The sequence below is a fragment of the Dipodomys merriami genome, unplaced genomic scaffold (genome assembly GCF_024711535.1).
Source record: "Dipodomys merriami isolate MVZ:Mamm:240054 unplaced genomic scaffold, mDipMer1.0.p SCAF_59, whole genome shotgun sequence".
NCBI classification, from domain to species: domain Eukaryota; kingdom Metazoa; phylum Chordata; class Mammalia; order Rodentia; family Heteromyidae; genus Dipodomys; species Dipodomys merriami.
The window spans coordinates 1,490,532-1,504,554 of NW_027206168.1; positions in this window are offsets into that span (position 1 = coordinate 1,490,532).

Consider the following 14,023-nt stretch of genomic DNA (forward strand, 5'->3'; position numbering starts at 1 on the left):
AATGTATACATTATCCTGCCCATGTAATTGTAGCCCCTCTGTACAGTATGTTCTCAAATAAAATAAAATTAAATTAAAAAATAAAAAATAAAAAAAAATAAAAAAAAATAAAAGAATTCTATGCCTTCATCAGAAAGAATGACATTGCCCCATTTGTTAGGAAATAGAAAGACTTGGAAAAAATTATATTTAGTGAAGTAAGCCAGGCCCAAAGAAACATAGGTCCCATGGTTTCCCTTATTTGCAATAACTAGTATATGTCTGAGTCAGGCAGAAAAGGTCAGATAAGTTGATGTTAGGGAAATGAACCTTAAGATATGTATTCAAGTGTGTTTTTTCTTTCATGCGATTGTTTCTAACACATTTATAAGATTATTTCTTTGTTGCTTTGTATGTCCCTCTACCACGGTATAACCCCTGCTTTCACTGTATTTGATGTTGTTATAATTTGTGGAGGGGAAGGGAAAAAACAAATCGTTTAAATAGGGATACAGGTGGACCCATTGCAACAATGAGACGTACAAGTCATTATGTCGAAAACAAACTTTACAATTTTGGTGGTGGGGGGGGGAAGGAGGGTTGGGTGGGGGGTGGGAGGAGGATGGGATGGGAAGGGAAAACAAAGGAGGAGGCTACAATGCTTGATAAGAAATGTACTCATTATCTTGCCCATGTAATTGTAACCCTTCTGTACAGTATTTTCAGAATAAAAAAAAAAAAAAAAAAAAGAATTCAAAATGTTGGTCATGGAGCTTGAACTCAGGGCTTGGGTGCTTGTTCCTGAACTCTTTTGCCCAAGGCTAGCACTCTACTACTTTGAGCCACAGCTCTTACTTTCCAGTTTTCTGGTGGTTCATTGGAGACCGTTGTTGTATGGACTTTCTTACTCAGGCTGGCTTCAAACCTCAATACTCAGAACTTAGCCTCCTGAGGAGTTAGGATTAGAGTTGTAAGCCTGGAGGTTGGTGAGAATGTTGATACAGCTCAGCCATGGGGAAGGATTTTATTAGCACCTAATCTAGTAACTGAAGAAATCTGACACTTGTGTTCTAACTTGGTCAGTGGGACACCTAAAACCCAAGCCTTTATCCTGCCATTTGGCTCCCGGCCACTGGCACTGGTGGAAGTGACTAGAGAGTTCATATACAGGTGTGCTTCAAAATGTCCTCAGTGGTAGCTAAGCATAAAGAAGTACACAGTGCTACACTGACCACTCTTAGGCCTCTTTAAACTTCTTGATTTTTTTTTTTGGTACAGCAGATGAAATCCCAGTTGCTTGGCAAGTGCTTTGTCCCAGAGCCACATCCCAGTCCAAAATTTTTTATGCCACTTTTCCTTGTAATGAATGCATATATTGTTGCATGCATGGGAACACTTTTAAGATTGGGAATATGCCTATTACTTTATTATGCACTTATTGCTTTTCCTTAAGACATTGTTTTTATTAAATTTATTTTGTTTTAGGCCAATCCTGGAGCTTGAATTCAGGGCCTCATGTCCCTTAGGTTTTTTTTTATCTATTAAGGCTGGCACTCTTCCACTTAAGACATACCTCCATTTCAATAGTTTTTGTTTTTTTGTTTGATAATTTAATTAGAGAAAAGAGTCATGCAGACTTTCCTGCCCTGGCTGGCTTTGAATCGTGATCCTCAGATCTCAGCCTCCTGAGTAGCTAGGATTATGGGTGTGATTCACTCATGCCTGGCAAATTTATTTTTCTTCTTATCTTTAAACAGTTGTACAAAGAAGTTCTATTTCTTAAGACGTTTATAAAGTCCAGGATATATATCTTCCATTGGAGCCACAGGGTAATGAAGTCTACTACCCAGGCCAGGTAATGTTGTTCATCTCTTCTTTGGAGTGAATTTGCTCATCTGATGATTTCTCAGCTGACAATCAACTGAGGCTCAGGGTGGCTAGAGCACTATTATCAGGGCTTTGCCTTAAACAAGGCTTCTTCATCATGATTTGCCCTGAGACTCTGAAGGATGTGCAAAGATCCTGAGAACTCGGGAGAGGGAGAAGGCTAAGGGCTCCAGGAAGAAGACAAAGAGGTCACAAAGGTTGCTTTCTGGGCACCAATGGTTCATGACTGTCATCTTAGAGACTCAGGAGGCTGAGATCTGGAAGATTGAAGCTTGAAGCCAGCCTGGACAGAAAAGTCCATGAGACTCCAATGAATGAGCAAAAAAATGCCTGTTGGAGGCATGGCTTCAGTGGTAGAGCACTAACAAAACCAGTCTTGTACCCTACATCCCTTTGTGCTTTCTCCCCAACTTCCTGCCAAAAAGGACTTTTGAAGCTGGATATACAGCATTTCAAATCTCTGCCAGGTGAAATACATCTATAGATTCCACATTTTCAAAGAGAATGCCACTTCAAAGCTGGAAAATTGATGTAAATGCATCATTTTTTGTTGATTCTGGCTTTATTCTATCATTAATCTGTGATCCATGTGTTTTTCTCTGGTATGGGGACATCACCCACAACTTCATGTCCCGGCCTTGTAACACCTCACAGACTCTCATATTAACATAAATCAGTCTACACATTACTTAAAATAGTGTCTATTCACTTGTCTCCCTGAAGTCTCACAGTTTCTTGGCAAGTTAATTTACCTGATGGAAACCTTCCCTGAGCATCTGCCTGAGGAGACAGAAACAAGCGCATGGCTATTCGCAGATTGATTGATTGTGTGTGTGTGTGTGTGTGTGTGTGTGTGTGTGTGTGTGTGTGTGTGTGTGTGTGTGTGTGTGTGGTATGGTGTGGCTTGCCTTGTGTTACTCTGGTCAATAAAAGCAAAACCTAAATGTCTTGATACTCAGTTTTTAGACCCCAGGTCCAAAGTCCAGGAGTCCCAAGTTAGGTCTAACTACTCACCCCCGAAATGCCAAATAAAGGGATACAGCAAAGGGCAGAGAAAGATGCATTGCATGGTAGCCATGGGAAGGCAGCCCTTAGTACCTCTTCAGCCATCTTCAGAATACAGGCATTGGCTTCGGGTTAAGTAGGGAGAATTGGAAGCAGACCATGAGGAAGGTGTGCAGAGTTAAAACAAGCCACAAGTGTGACCATCAGCTTTGTCCTTGGAGGGATTTGGGGGATGTTATGACTTTATTACTAGAGCAGAACAAGAACAAGATGTCTCCTGAGTTTTGGGGTACTGTCTCTTTGAAAATGATAGGAAAAAGACATTTTGTGTCTAAGGATCAGTTCACCTTCCACACAAGATGCTTAGCTCTGAATCTTCTCTTTCTTGGGGCCCAAGGTAGATTGCAAATGTACTGCAGCAGAGAATAGGGCACCGATACAGAGTTGGGGTGACTGTTAGTTAATTCACAGTATCATTTAGGTTGCCTCTTCTAATCCCTGACTAGAGTATTTTGCTTATAGATAAAAATATATCTCTCCTGAGCCTCCATCCACAGAGCCTTCAGGTAGAAAGATCCAAATGAGCCCAAAGAGAACGATTCCTACATTAAATAGAGGAATTAGTTCTTTCCTTGCTCTGGATCCTGCACTGGGCCTGGCCATCAGCCAGAACACCAGGCTAGTAAGAGGAGAGCAGGTGAGGTCTCCACTCTAGAGAGCGGAATCCTTTGATCCCGGGGGAGACCACACTCTTCATTTTCATCAGCATAAGACCAGGTCTGGAAGCAGAAGGAGGTGCACCTAATTCATCATGCTTGTAGGTCCCCACAATATGACCCTCTGACAGGCAGAACATTGGCAAGTGAAAGAAATGGTCATCACGGAACTCTCATGAATTGCAAATGTCTCTTCATTAAAGGGAGAGATTTTGCTTGGCACCATCTGTTTGATATAACCAGGCCTACATCCTCAGGCTAGGAACATCTGCTGCTTTAATAATATTACCTCTTAATTAAAGCCCCAACCAAAAGGCAGTAGCTATAACCATGACCCTCGCCCTATAGGGGTTTAGCCAGATAGACAGCAGAATGGACCAGCCTGAGTTCAGCATGTAGGAGAGCACACAGGTGTGCTGTTCACCCCATAGCCCAGCTCCCTGCTGAGAGAAAGCAAATTCAGGTCCATGGAGCCCTGCATCCCTTTGACTTGATGCACCATTTTAAAGGCACTTTGTCTTTCCATTTAATTGATTGTCCACCGGTTTGGCCTCTCCGACCGGTGTCCTTTAAAGCTACTCTACCCTGCAGCATCTTGCTCAAGTAGATAATGACCTATCAATAAACTAACCCACAAGAGGAGCTGCTACTTCAGAAGACCCCACTGCCAGTTCTTTTGTACCACAAGGAATTCTTTTGTAATACCGTTTCATTAATGTTTCCTAAGTTCAGATTTTTATGTCGGTTTTTCCACGCATGATCGAAGAGATGAGGTGTGGAAATATTCCAATGTGTATACATTGGAATATTTGGGGTGGACCCATATTAGTTTGAACTGAGGTTCTCTCTCTCTCTCTCTCTCTCTCTCTCTCTCTCTCTCTCTCTCTCTCTCTCTCTCTCTCTCTCTATGTGTGTGTGTGTGTGTGCGTGTGTATGTACATATGTATGTATGTATTTATGCATCTTTTTCCCTTACAATGCCCTCCAATCCCACCAGCCTGTAACATTGCAAGAGCCTACACATGTATGTGTGTGTTTGTGTGTGTGTTGTGTGTGTGTTTATTTTGTTTCTCCTGAAGTTGTCTCATACTGACTTCTATGTGTCAGGAAGCTGCCACAGTGATTAAGTAAAACAAAATCAAAATTAATCATTACTTAAGGTTTGTTCATGAAACATTCTCTCTCTCTCTCTCTCTCTCTCTCTCTCTCTCTCTCTCTCTCTCTCTCTCTCTCTCTGACAGTACTTGTGTTTAAACTCAGAGTCCTTCACTTACTCAGCTTTCTTGCTTGTACAGCTGGTGCTCTACCATTTGAGCCACACTGTCCAGCTTGCTTGCCTGCTTGCTTGCTTTCCCTTTCTTTTCTTTTCTCCCTTCCTTCCTTCCTTCCTTCTTTCCTTCCTTCCTTCCTTCCTTCCTTCCTTCCTTCCTTTCTTCCTTCCTTCCTTCCTTCTTTCCTCCCTTTCTTTCCTTTTCTTTCTTTCTCTCTTCTGCTGGTTCTTTTAGAGATAAAATCTCACAGACTGTCCAGGCTGGCTTTGAGTCACAATCTTTCAGATCTTAGCCTCCTGAGTAAGCTAGGATCCTAAGCATGAGCCACCAGTGACCAACTAACAAATTGCCAGTGCAGTAGGATGGGGAGGTAGAAGCTATCAGGACTGGTTAGAAAGGGAGCCTGCCCCTCACATTTCACCTACTCTGTTATTCCACTGTCCTTTCTTCTCTGTACCCTGTGCAGGAACAGAAAGAGATCTTTTCTGGTACTATACTCTTGGAACTTCCTAGATCCCAGAACGGAGAGCCAAAACAAATTTCTTTCTTTTATAAACCACCCAGCCTTTGTTATTCCAGTATAGTAACAGAAAATGAACCAAGACAGCTTTGTGTGCATGGAAAGTTCTCGGTCACTGGGAATTTGTATAGGGGAATAGGGGAAAATGAATACTACTCTCCAATAGCCTGGGAAAGAGAAGACTGTCTGTCCTGTGCTGTTCAGCTCCATCACTGGAAGGAAAGAATGAATGGAAGCCTGAATGAATGAATGAATGAATGTAAAACCCAAGACAGCAATAAGGACCTCCTTAAAGTGTTAAGAGAGCCCCAACGGTCCTGAAAGATGATACTTCTACATCTTCATTGGACAGTCTGAAAACCCAAATACATCCTAAGGTTCTGTGTACTTAGGTCAGGAAAGGGTGCAACATCCATAAATAATTAAGAATTCTTTAAAATATTTATCTGAAGAATTATTCAAAGATCCAACCAATTTATTCATAAGTATTTTTCTAAGAGAAAGGAAATTCAAGCCAGTCTCTGACAAGATTGGTATATTAAAGTTCATAGCAGCTTTTTCTTTGTGACAGTTTTAATAGAAGCAATTTCAGTACTTATTAACAGATAAATGGATGGAAAACACTCTGTGATCAATCAGCTACTGAGCTGTGGGTGGGATATGGTCCAATTGGTCGAGCTCCTGCTGAGGAAGCAGGAATCCTGGAGTTCAAACCCCAGGACCTTTCTCAAAATTAAAATTATATTCAGAAGCCTGGTGCTGGTAACTCACATTTGTAATCCTAGCTACTCAGGAAGCTGAGATCTGGAGAATCATGGTTTGAAGCTAGCTTGGCAGAAAAGCTCACTAGACTGTCCCTAAAATAACTGGTAAAAGAAAAGTTGAAGACACATTCAAGTGGTAGAGTGCCAGCCCACCAAGCACAAAGCCCTGAGTTCAAATCCCAGTACTGCCAAATAGATATCTTTTGAAAAGTAAGTAAACTATTGATATATTCAGAAATTTATTTTCAAAAATATACAGTGAGCTGGGCATTGAGAGCTTCATGCCTATAATCCTAGCTACTTAGGAGACTGAGATCTGAAGATTGTGATTCATAACCAATTTCATTAGGAAATCTCATGAGATTTATCTCCAATCAATCACCAAAAAGCCTGAAGCATCGATGTGGCTCAAATGGTAGAGCCTTAAGAGAACACAGGCCTTGAGTTCAAGTCCTAGTGCCCTCACACACACATATACACACACACACACATACAAAATATATGTGTGTGAAAATAGAATATATGTAAACACATGTATATATATAATATCAATGATATTATTGATATTGCATGGTATATATTAATAATAGAATATTAAATATTAGACATTTTATAGAGAGATAAAATTAATTTTAAAATGAATTTTATTTAATCTTTGAAGGATTGAGTCCTGCCTTATTCCCCCGGGTCAAGCAAAGTACCAGGTGTGTGCTCACATGCTTGTCCACAGACAGGTCATTCCAACCTTGGCCCCCAGGAGATACTAGCCCCCATACCCAGCTTCCACTGTGGGCCAAGGACATCGCCCTTGATCCCAAGGAGACCATATCCCATTTTTTTTAATTCTCTGCTTCTTTGTTAAGCTCTATATAAGCCCACCCCAAAATCCAGTCCTTCCCACAACCTCCAAACCCATGGGAAGGTCTGGGCCCCTCGCTGTTACTCAAAAAACAGTCCTCACCTGTTGACTATTGAGTCAGACCTATTCCTTTTCTGTTCTCCTCCATTTTCCCAACAATCTGATATGTCTAAAATAACGTCAACATACAACACATAAATAGAAATTATCTAAATTAAATGTCAGTTAATTGAATGTCAATTGAATTATAACTTGATTATTATATATATAACTTAATTGAATTATAACTTAATTATAACTAAACTAAGCCACTCACAGGAGGCATTATTCTGTCCCACTCAGCTAGCGGCTACTGAGTGTTCACTCAAAAGTTCTTTGGTTATCTTCAGATGCTCCACCATCTGTATTTACACACACACACACACACACACACACACACACACACACAAAGGTCAACTAATTCCTTCAAGTGCACGTACCCCACCTACAACAGATGACCACAGTTTCCATATATAGAAGCAAAAAGGGAGGCAGCCATCTCTGTTCTCCTGTCCAGGTCTTAACACTTCATTTTTAGAAAGAGATTGCAAGTGGCATTTGGGGAACAGCTGGGTATATTCGACTGGGCCTCCTTCTCTGGGCTTCTCCTCCCTGCCCATTAGAAGTCACTCAAGTTCCAGGAGAAGTCATTTAGTTTTAGCATTTCGATTCTCTCAGCTCCATCTTCAGGGACTTCACAGCACTCCCTGCAATCCTACCTCTCATTCCAGTGGAGTTCCTGACCCCAGCACCTCCACCTCATTCTCTTACCAACTCTGCGTTTTTTTGTATTGTTGTTGTCTTTGGTTGTGGGGCTTGAATTCAGAACCTAGGTGATGTCCCTGATCTCTTTTGTTCAAGACTAGTGCTTTGAGCCATAGCTCCATTTCCAGCTCTTCTGATGGTTCATTGGAGATAAGAGTCTCCTAGCCTTTCCTTCGTGAGTTGGCTTCAAACCATGATCCTCAGATCTCAATCTCCTGAGTAGCTAGGATTATAGGTGTGAGCCACCAGTGCCTGGCTGACTCTACATTCTTCTAACCAGTGTGGATCTCTGAAAATGTCCTCCCACCCAAAGCTGAGAGAAAATAACAGAAGAGTTTGTGAGACAAAGAACGAGGCCCATGGAAACGAAATGTGTTTGTAAGCAATGAAGATTTCTTTTGTGGGGTAAAAAGTGAGAATGATATTTTTAAGAGAAATTCACTAACTAGAGACTCAGTTAATGTTTGATTTAGCCCAGAACCCAAGAATTTAAGTCTTTTCTTATTCAGAGTTGTGCTTATCTGTTTAGTTTGTATTCCATAGGTTGGTTACAAGGTTAATATTGTCATACACACATCTGGAGATCTTTTATCCTCACTTTTCCTTCTCCATTAAAAAAAAATTCTAATCCTTGCATTGGTGGCTCACACCTATAACCCTAGCTACTCAGGAGGCTCTTAATTTGAAGCCAGCCCAGGCAGGAAAGTCCATGAGACTATCATCTCCAGTTGATCACCAAAAAAGCCAAAAGTGGAACTGTGGCTCAAGTGGTAGAGTGCTAGTTTTGAGCTGGAAAGAAAAAAAAAAAGCTCAAAAACAGCACATCAAGGCCCTGAGTTCAAGCCCCAAGACCAGCACACAAAAATTTTTCTGGTGTTCCTCAAAGTGAATCAAAGAGCTGGACGCTCATGCCTGTAATCTTAGTGGATTATAGTTCTCTAATGCACTAGCAGAAAGGCAGAAGTAGAGCTGAGGCTCAAGTTGTAGAGTGCCAGCCCTGAACAAAAAGGCAAAGAGACTAAGGGACCACACCTAGGATCTGAGTTCAAACCCCATTACTGGCACAAAAAAAAATATATAAATCAAAGTAGATCAAAATTCATTGTTTGCTGCCTTGGTCATGGGGCCTGTCTTGGTGGGCTTGGATTTCTAAGGCATGTTCTTCTGTAACTGACATGAGAGCCCTTGCCTACGCTTTGTTACCATTTTCCCTCCATGCCTCTTCCCATTCCACCCCCTCAACGTTGGGAGATGGTTTCCCACTTCCCACTGACACTAGATGATACAGGACACAGCATGGAGAAGCCCATGGAGGAGGAAGACAACAATAATTGAAAGCTAAGATCCATGTTGCTTATCTAATTCAAGCACATTCCTGAACAACCAAACCCACTCCTTGCCTGCCTTAATGGAACCTAAGATTCTTTAGTTCTCACAGAACCCTAGAAATGCCTATCTTCTGAGCAACCTCTTCTTCCTTTAGAGTTGTCAATCTCACCCTTTCTACTGACTCAACTCTTTCCATTCAGATTCCTACCACAGGGGACTGGGGTGAGCAGAATGAGCATGCTGCTTCAGAAGAACTACTGGACGCAGGTGGCTCACGCCTGTAATCCTAGCTACTCAGGAGGCTGGAATCTGAGGGTCATGGTCAGATACCTCTGAGCTCTCAAGGCAATGCCAATGATGAACCTTCAAGGTGAGACAGGTGATGAAGTTTCCCTACCAGTGGTAATAGAATGATGAGCATTCTGCACTTGAATAGGAAGATGATATGGATGCAACCATGACCTTCCTGCTAACACATGAGTTGTTTCACAGTGCCATAAATCCCTGAATTATAATTATTTAGATGCATAGATCATATCCTATTTCCTGGCCAATTTAGTGGATCAGAAAAATCAACAAAATGTATCCAGAGGTTGGCACTGCATTGAGGGACAATAAGAGAAAACACAATTTTGGAAAGGAAATACTTAAACCCTGAGAACATCATTAAATAAGAATAGGCCACCGGGCACCTGTGTTTCATGCCTATAATTCTAGCTACTCAGGAGGCTGAGATCTGAGGAACTTGGTTCAAAGCCAGCCTTGGCAGGAAAGTCCATGGACTCTCATCCCCAATAAACCACTCAGAAAACCAGAAGTGATGCTGTGGCTCAAGTGGTAGAGCCCTAGCCTTGAGCTGAAGAGCTGAGGGACAGCACCCAAGCCCAGAGTTCAAGCCCCACAAATGATCCAAAAAGGACAGAATAGGCCTCCTTGCCAGCCAAGATATTCTGTTTATTTGATAGCAGCATTATGGTTGGAACTGAGAACCTCTCCACTTGCCAAGCTGGTGTTCTACCATGAGCCATGCCGCCAGCCTTGCTTTACGCTGGAGATTTTTGAGATAGAAGCTAGCAAACTTTTCTGCCTACCTGACCTCAAAAAAGAGATCCTCCAGGTAGATCTTAGCTTCCTGAGTAGCTAGGATTACAAGACAGCTACCCACACCTGGCTTTGCAGGTCATCTTGTGGCCCAAGACAGTCTGTGGGTACAATTGAAGCATTGCTGGTTCCCCTTAATTACACCAATTCACTCCAATGATTTATAGGTTATCTTCAACCACCTTATAAGCACCTTTAACGAGGAATTGTTAAATGAGTATATAAATTATCACTAACTTCCAATCTCTTGTGCTGTTGACTGCACTCAACCCTCAGCTGACTAGGTTGTCATGATAGTACATTGGACAACATGAATGATTTGTGAGCAAGTCATTTAATGCAGGGGGGGAGGGAAGGGCTGAGGTGAGTTAATATGATTTATATGCAGTATAATGCTTTTCTATTTATGTGATTGCATCTGCAGTTGTCATCAACCCACAAATGCAAGGCAGAGCCAGTAGAAACAAAGAAAAAGATTATGTCTTGAATGGAAGAGTTATTTAGTCCCCAACAACAAAGCAGAACGAGTGAAACACAGCAACACTGCTTCACCCAGATCAGGGACTGGCTCTCTGTAGCCATCATGTCATTTAACACTCATCTCTGGGATACTGATACTGGGATGATCCTGAACATGAAGCAGTTGCACCGTTCGTAAATGAGAGAGCTGTGATTTGAACCCCTGGCTCTCACCTCGACTTCACCTAGGGTAGCTGCCTGAGTCCATGCAGCTGTTTGTAGAAAGTTAGAACCATGTCAAAAATCAGCTAATTCAAGATTTTATTTTTTAAAAAGCCAAGTAGTCACTGTAGCTTGGACTGTGGAGACAGTAACAGGATTAAAGCTATGACCCCAAGCATGGCACTTTCCTACGATCCCAAGAACAGCTAAGAAGCTTGTTCACTTTCCTCCTTAGACAAGTCTCTGACTGCTGTTCTTCAAGGGGTGAGAGGTGACCTCCTGTTCCTCACTCCACCGAGAGAAAAGCTGTCTTTTCTGTCCAACTGTGCTGATTATGTGCTCCTGCTTTGGCCTGGTGGCTTGACTCTAATTAAGGAAAAGAGGAATTGCTTTGGGATAAGGAAGGATTTTTGAAATGTTAAGTTTTGCCTTAAACTGGTTTAGTTTTAAGATGGAATGAAGACAAGTCTCACACTGTTCAAGAAATAGCAGAGGGGGCAGGTATATTCTGAGATTACTTGTGTACTGTTAATCTTATTTCAAAGTTACCTTATGTAAATATGTTTTACCTATTCAAACCAGCCAATCATGAGCAGATTGTGAACCTGAGCTCAACCAACCTGAGCAAGTGGTGCCGAAACCCGGGACCCGCGTGAGAGGCCGAACCGGAGCCAGAACTCAACACGCGGAGAGGGGACGTCGGTAAATATCCCCCGGTATGCTGTTCACTGTAGATTTAGATATTTATTGGTTGCTTGCATTGCTTCTTCCTTTGTGGCTTGTCTTTTTGATGGTGCGCACTTGCCTCGAGGAGGGAGGGTTTGATTTAATCCAGGAAGGATGCAAAGTACTAACACGGCATCAGGATAGTCTATCAGAGTCAGCATCCAGTAATGGGGAAGAAAATAGGCCTAAAAGAAAAAGGGAAAAAGGACAAAAGGATCCTAAAGAATTAAAGCAGGAGGGATTGCAGCCCTCACAAAAGGAGGGGGTCTCAAGGAGACCCCCATGCCCTTCTTTAAAAGCAAACCGGTTCTCAGCCCTACATGTGGAAGGGCGGGACCAAGAATGCAGTGATCTTGTGAGTGACTCAGAGGAAGAAATGTTAGAGGAGGAGGGAGAGCAGCTCGATCCAGCTGATAGTGAAGACTTAGAAGAGGCTGCGGCTGAGTATGAGGCAGACAGATATGGGGGGGTGGCGCCCCCTAGGGGTAGGAGTACCGCAGCAGCCAGGAAGAGGAAACGGAGCTGGCCCTCACACGTCGGCCCCCTGGGCGTGCCCGCCGGCGGGGCGGAGTCACTTTATAAAAGGGAGCACCTGGTCACGATTAGCAGCCGCTTTCCCAGTCTTTGAGAATCCCATTACCAATGAGAGAATTCTTGAGCGGTTTCCTACTCCCAGTTAAAAGATTTAGTTGAGGCAGTCAGGACTTATGGGGTGACGGCCAATTATACCACTGCCTTGCTTCGAAGGCTAACTATTAATGCTATGATTCTGTGGGAGCAAAAACTGTTCAATATTTTCCTGAATTAGTGGCTAAACAGGCAATTTTGATCTGAAAAAAAAAAAGGCAATTTTGGGTATAAAGTATTGTTTAATGCACTTTGCAAAAATTCCAGATAAATTAATTATTCCATACACCCGTGAGCAAGTTGAAATTTTAGCAGCCACAGTGGATATGTGGGCAATTCTTGTTTGCTCATTTCCAAATGTAATTGATAACCATTATCCTAAGCATCCTCTGCTTGCCATAGTTAACAAAAATTTAGTGTATTTTCCTGTTGTCACTTCAAAGGAGCCCTTGGTTGATGCCCTGACCATCTTTACGGATGGATCAAAATCTGGACAAGGTGCCTTTTTTGTTCAAGGACACAAACAGCCGGTAGTCTTTAATTTTCGGCCGAATGCCCCACAGGCTGTTGAATGTTTAATTGTGCTTGAAGTTTTTAAAAGATTTGATCAACTTTTTAATTTATTTTCTAATTCATTATATGTTGTAAATGCCGTTGCTTCTCTTGAAGTTGCTGCTTCAATTAAGCAGGCCAGTACAATTTCTAATGTTTTGTTACAGATTCAATCCCTTATCTTAAACAGAAAACACTCTTTTTATATTGGACATATTCACGCCCACTCTATGTTGCTGGGCCCGATGGCAAAGTGTAATGCCCTGGCGGACCAGGCAGCTTGGGCTGTGGCCCTGGTTGCTGCTGATCCTGTAGAATTGGCAAAAGACTTTCATAAATTGTATCATGTACCCGCAAATACCCTTAGGAAAAGATATAATTTGCCCAGGCATGTGGCAAGAGATATTGTTAAAGCCTATAAATTTTGTGTTACCTTTCTTCATCCTCCCCATGTGGGGGTAAACCCCAGGGGGTTGAGACCAAATGCCCTATGGCAAATGGATGTTACTCATCTGACAGAATTTGGTAAGTTGAAATATTTACATGTGTCTATCGATACCTTTTCCGGTGTCATTCATGCCACACCTCTGGCAGGAGAAAATGTGTCTCATGTCAAAATACACTGCTTAGAAGCTTGGGCAGCTTGGGGAAAGCCCCTTAGACTCAAGACGGATAATGGCCCTGCTTATACTTCCCATGGTTTTCGCGCCTTTTGCGCACAAATGCAGGTTGCCCACACCACCGGACTGCCCTACAATCCTCAAGGACAAGGTATAGTGGAAAGAGCTAATAGAAGCATAAAAGAAATGCTTCAAAAACAAAAAGGGGGAATTGCTGAGTCAGCGTCCCCCAGGGAAAGACTTTCTCTTGCGCTCTTTACCCTTAATTTTTTAATTCTAAATGACAACGATCAGTCTGCCGCAGATCGGCATATGACAAGAGACCCCATGGATACTAAAGACATGGTTATGTGGAAGGATGTTATTAATAATAAATGGTATGGACCGGATCCGGTAATAACGAGATCCAGGGGAGCTGTTTGTGTTTTTCCACAGAGTCAAGAAGTACCTCACTGGGTGCCAACGAGACTGACCAGGCTGGTGGAGACTGCAGAAGAACCCCCTCTTGAAAAAGAAGACCCGCAAAATGAAGATGCCATCCACTCATCTCCTGATGCAGCTGATCTTCCTGCTGTTAGCAAA